This window comes from Cibotium barometz, chromosome 52 (assembly GCF_041138505.1).
Source record: "Cibotium barometz isolate CiBa-2024 chromosome 52, ASM4113850v1, whole genome shotgun sequence".
NCBI lineage: Eukaryota > Viridiplantae > Streptophyta > Polypodiopsida > Cyatheales > Cibotiaceae > Cibotium > Cibotium barometz.
In genome coordinates, this window is record NC_141097.1 from 31,778,120 (window position 1) to 31,784,590 (window position 6,471).

At 36.9% G+C, this 6,471-nt stretch overlaps 1 pseudogene; it reads left to right on the top strand.

The window, feature by feature from the left end:
* The first annotated feature begins 447 nt into the window (after window positions 1-447).
* LOC147609057 (uncharacterized) lies at window positions 448-2,907 on the top strand (annotated as a pseudogene).
* The last annotated feature ends 3,564 nt before the right edge of the window (window positions 2,908-6,471 follow it).

Sequence of the window (6,471 nt, forward strand, 5' to 3'; positions counted from 1 at the left end):
TTGAAATGTCAAGCTCGTATACAGCTGGAGGGGGAGTGTTGAAATGTCAAGCTCGTATACAGCTGGAGGATAGCACATGGGTGCTGACAGAGTGACAGTATGGTAGATGGATATCGTGTGGTGTGTTTATGACTGCGTCCAGCTGGTCATGTGTGGTGTGGACATTTCATTAGGTTTACTTTGTAGTGTGGACATAACACTATGTTGTGTTCTCTTTTGTGTGTGTGTGAGAGAGATGATGACTATGGCTTCTCTCCTTCTTTATGATTGATGAATATGGATTAGGGTTTGCTTCTCTTGTGTGTGCTCCCTCCTTCTTCTGTTTTTTATCAAAAACATGAGTCATTAATCAAATGATCGAGAAGAAAAAAGCAATGCATGAAAGAAAACATTGAAATCTAACAAGTTCTATGGTATGCAATATGAAAAATAAACAGACGCTACTGTATGGTGGAGACAAACAAGAGGAGGGATGATATGTGCATGGAGACATGGCAATACTTCCGCAAGGAGAGACGCCTACGAATCACTTTTCCTCATCAGCAGAAGGTGCGTGCCTTTGTTAATGTATATTAGAATTAATTTGAACTTTGATAGATTGATTCTAAGTATTCTCTAATCTATGACATTTTGTTTAATGAAATTTACATAGACGGCAGCATGAAAGAGACTGCAAGTTGGTCACACATCTAGACTAGGCCGGATGGGTCGAGATGGATTTGTGGCCACATTTGTGAGTATAAATCGTTCTAATTTTAACTTTCAAAGATACTATTATTGAATGAAGAAATCAATAAGTCTTTGGTTCTGTCTTGATGCAGACCAAAGACTATGGTCGTGCACCTACGGCGCAGGAGATGGAGTACGCTACATACTACGGGTACCGCGCTTTGCAGGCGACACTTCCGGACAGGCCTGATCCACTTGTGGGTATCACTGATTTATTTTGTGGTTTATTTTCATATTAACTGTAATATATTCTTTTTTTCATTTTAATTGTACTATATTCTTATTTGATTTCACTAAGTAATGCAAGAGCAACATGGCAAGGAGGACATGACAGAGGTGGCTTGACAGGAGGCCGAGGGGCGACGACGAGAGGCTGAGGCGGGCGGCGGCGGCGGCGTGATCCCGGGTGGGGACACGGGTGGTGGCGGTGGTGATGGTGGTGTTGTGGTTGGGGGCACGGGTGGTGGCAGTGCTGATGTTGATGATGATTCTTTCGAGTCTGATAGTAGCGACTCATGTAGTGATGGCTCACGTAGTGATACTTAGTGATCTGTTTTGTGTATGAGAGGATTGATCACCACATACTGTAGACACATGTACATATATTTGTTGATGATATACATGTACATATATTTGTTGATGATATATATTGACATATGTTCTCATTGCATCGCTGAATTTGTCTATTGTCAAACAATTAATTATTTGTCGGTAAGTTAATTAGCCTAAGTATGTGCAAGAATCTAGAACGTTATTTATTTATCTGTATGTTTTAAAACAAAACAAATCCTAAACAAGAAAAGAGGCGAGCCCACAATGTAACACATCAAAAGAAGCAAAAGATTGGCAAGCATCACCAATTTCTCAAAAGCTCTTGGAAAGCTAGATAGAGACAAATCAAAAACAGTTCTAGTGACCGTTTTTCTATGTTAGGCTCTAATATTAACAAGCTTTTGATTTTCATGTTTTTTGCAGGGGTCCCTGATTGTACGATACGTATCAACTCAAGCTAACTTTCAAGCTTTAAGATCCGAAGTTTCAAAGCACGTGATTTCAAAGTACCAATTTATGTGCCACGTACCTGTACCATGTAACCATTTGCAAGTACGAGGTTTCAACATGATACCCAACTTAAGTACCAAGTCTAATTGCGAGTTCGAAGTTTCATTATGGAGCCTGATACTAAATCAAGTACCAAGCACCGAATCTAGTACCAAGTATCAAGTACCATGTACCAATTACTATGGACCATGTACCAATTATCAAGTACCATGTACCGATTACTATGGACCATGTACCAATTATCAAGTACCATGTACCGATTACTATGGACCATGTACCAATTATCATGTACCATGTACCGATTACTATGGACCATGTACCAATTATCATGTACCATGTACCGATTACTATGGACCATGTACCAATTATCATGTACCATGTACCGATTACTATGGACCATGTACCAATTATCATATACCATGTACCAATTATCATGTACCAATTACTATGGACCATGTACCAATTATCATGTACCATGTACCAATTACTATATGGACCATGTACCAATTATCATGTACCAATTACCATGTACCAAAGTACAGTGCACCAAGTACCAATGTACCAAGTAGCTTGAAAATAGTTATTATTAAAAAAGTTTTTTAATTGCCGTTTTTTGTCCATCCCCGTTTTCGTTCGTCGGGATTGCTTACATACATACATACATACATATATATATACATACATGCATGCATGCATACAGTGTGCATGTATATATACATACATATATATATACATACATACATGCATGCATACAATGTGCATGCATACATACATGCATGTATATACATACATACATATGACACACATACTGTAAGAACCCTTTTTGATATAGACATGTATCTACAAAATTTTGGCATAAAGACTTAATTTTTGGTTGTGTATATTTTGCCTCTTAGTAAAATAATATATTTTGACATGTCTGGGGCGTAATAGAAGTACGCCACCGTTTGCTTCTAGTCTTCATTTTGAAGGAAAATACGGTCCGGAATGCAGATCCGGAAGGAGCCAGAATATCTATATGAACCAGAATACAGATCGGAATGGAGTTCCGGAAGGCAAAGAGACGGGTATAGAGGAGATCCGGAAGAGTGCGGGACGGGAACCTTCCGCATATAGTACGGAAGAATGCGAGACAGAAACCTTTCGAAAGCCATATGGAAAACCAATCAAATTCTGTACGAAAATAAGAGAGTACGGGATACCGAATGAGAGCAGATGCCGGATGAGATACATACATACATAATGTCTTACATACATAATGAAACCTTTCGCAAGCCATGAGAAAAACCAGTCAGATTTTGTACAGAAATAAGAGAGTACGGGATACCGGATGAGAGCAGATGCCGAATGAGATACATACATACATAATATCTTACATACATACATATATGTATACATATACAATGCATGCATGCATGCATTATGTATGCATAACATATGTATGTACTACTATGTGTGTATGCACATTATGTATGTACTACTATGTGCGTATGTACTACTATGTGTGTATGTACTATGTATGTACATACATTATGTATACATATACAATGCATGTATGCATGTATATATGTATGTACTACTATGTGTGTATGTACTATGTATGTACATACACATTGTATATGTGTATGTATATGTATATTTATATGTATATGTATATGTATTATATAGATATATAATACATATATAATACATATTTATATGTATATGTATATGTATTATATAGATATACAATGCATGTATGCATGTATATATGTATGTACTACTATGTGTGTATGTACTATGTATGTACATACACATTGTATATGTGTATGTATATGTATATTTATATGTATATGTATATGTATTATATAGATATATATATAATATGACCTATGTACTACATATGACATACATCCGTGCATATATATATACATATATATATAATATGACCTATGTACTACATATGACATACATCCGTGCATATATATATACATATATAATGCATGCATGCATGCATTATGTATGCAGAACATATGTATGTACTATTATATGTGTATGTACTATGTATGTACATGCACATTGTATATGTGTATGTATATGTATATGTATATGTGTTATATATGTATATATTTATGTACATGTATTATATAGATAAAGTAAAGCTTGAAAAAATAGTTGAAGTTAAATAAAGTTTTTTGAACTGTCGATCTTTGTCCCATCCCCGGAATGGCCCTATCCCCTTCCCCGCTCCCGTTCATCATCTCAGGAATTCTTACATACATACATACATGCATGCATGCATGCATATATACAATGTACATACATACATAGATGCATGTATATACATACACACATGCATGGATTCATACAATGTAGATACATATATACATGTGATATACATACATATATACATAATGTCTTACATACATACATATATAATGCATGCATGCTTGCATTATGTATGCATAACATTAAACATATGTATGTATTACTATGTGTGTATGTATGTATTACTATGTGTGTATGTACTATGTATGTGCATGCACATTGTATATATGTATGTATATGTATATGTATATGTATTATAAAGATAAAGTAAGGCTTGAAAATAGTTAAAGTTAGAGTGTTTCAATTTAAAAAAATAACAATAAAAGAGAGCTAGATAGCGTTGTTTACCAGAATTCATGTTCGTTTATGCACCGGTGTCTGACCAATCTCCGCAAAAACAACAACAACACGGAGTGCAATCACAATTGCAAGATAGCAAGCGACAGAGAGAGAAACAGTAGGTAGATCATGAGAAAAATATAGACAACATTATGTTTAATGTAAATGAATCAACCGGTATATAAATTCTATATCTGTCCGTTTTTTTCCATTGTGCATCATCGCTTAAGCGACGTAATCGTTATCGTCGCTTAAGCGACGTTTTTATCGTCGCTTAAGTGATTTATCTCGCTTAAGTGACATTAATAACTTTTTAAACATTTTGTCGCTTATGCGACGCTAATGAATCGCTACAAGATCGCTACTATAGTCGCTTAAGCGACATATCATAGCGACGCTTGTAGCGACGGCTCAACACGTCACTTAAGCGACGCTTTTGCGTCGCTTCTGTCGTCGCTACAAGTCCATGGACTAGTAGTGTTTACAATATTCAAAACAAAATAAACGTCTTCATTTTCTACTGAAAAACATGAATAGTAGCAATTGCAAGTTCTCACCTTCTGGTGAACGACTATAGAACTTCACCATAGCTTGTTGTAGTCTCTCAATATTAACAAAGATGTTATTGTAAACATCATAGTGAAATTATGTACTTATTGTCTTGATTTTCTTTCTGCTCGACCCTGTGTCTAATGTTAGTGTGTCGTCAACGTGATAAAACTGTCCTATAGCTCGCTGCACATCATCATTATTGATACGCTTGACATTGTGAATCACCTTGAGTGTAGGAAATAAAGTGCCAGTGATTCCTTATCTTAGAAATGCATCCTTTACAACCTGACGGATTTCTTGGTACCCTTTCATTTTATCTGATGATGTTTTAAGTCCTTCTTGACATTGTAAAAGGGTGAATTGTGATGCTTGCAATTGAGATTGGAGAATATGGGTTTGCCTTGAGCTCCACTTGTAGTCAATCTTTTGTAGTATCCTAACAAGCCAAGCTCTCATTCACCAACAAATTGCATAAAAGATGATAAATTGTGACGAAAAGGAGGGTTTGCTCTTAACGGAGGGTCAATTAGATAGAGATGCCCATCAACCCAAAGATCTACATTTTTCTCCTTAGCTATCCTACATGCTTGGACAGATTGTGCATCAGTATGATGGGTTTTTTTAGAGCTTCCATACTCTTCACAAATACGAATGTGTAAATCAACCTTCCATTTTCTAGCTTCACAAGGGGCTACACGCAGCAGCTGGCAAAGGTGAGCCTGATTTCGGTTAGGAAAAAAGGGTTGATTTCTTCAATCTAAGTCAGTGATAGTTTTCCTTCTATCTGGTTTAATCAGGTGAAGGATAGTTTAGTCTCTTGACCCCGTTAGAAAATTTGTTAAGAAAATCAAAAAGGTGGAATCGTCCTCGTTTTTCGGGCAAGGAAAATTTTCCCGGTTTCGGTTTCGGAATAACCACTAGTTTAGTCCCGTGTCCAGACATTCAAGGGCGAGGCCCCGAGTGGGAAACCCTGCCCCACGCAAGAGGAAGCTACTTCCGCTACTGCTAGCAACCTGGAATCCAGTGCACGGAGGGGGCAGAGGGGTCTCACAGCTGGTATCAGAGCACTGTTGTAAACTTAAGAAATAGCAGCAAAAATTGCTTGAAATTTTAAAGTAAATCTAGGAAACAATGTTTTCACTTGTTAAGATTATGTTTGAAATGAACTTCATAAATTGAAAACTCATAAATGGAATTAGATTTTCAGATGGATACCCCAAATCTGTCTAGCATTCCTGGACTCTCCCAGAGTCAGGATATGATCTCCTTTGCCTTCGAGAATCTCATCAACTCTGCTACAACCCGAGAAAGCAGAGTGAGACTCGCTCATCACACTGTGAGGATCTATACTTTCCTGATCCAGTAGAGCGACATCAGCGTATGTGGTTCTCTGGAGGGTCAAGTATTCACATCAATACCAATCAACGACTGAGACTCAGACAGAATATCTCGCTAGCCATGATCTTGATAAGGCTAGGAGTT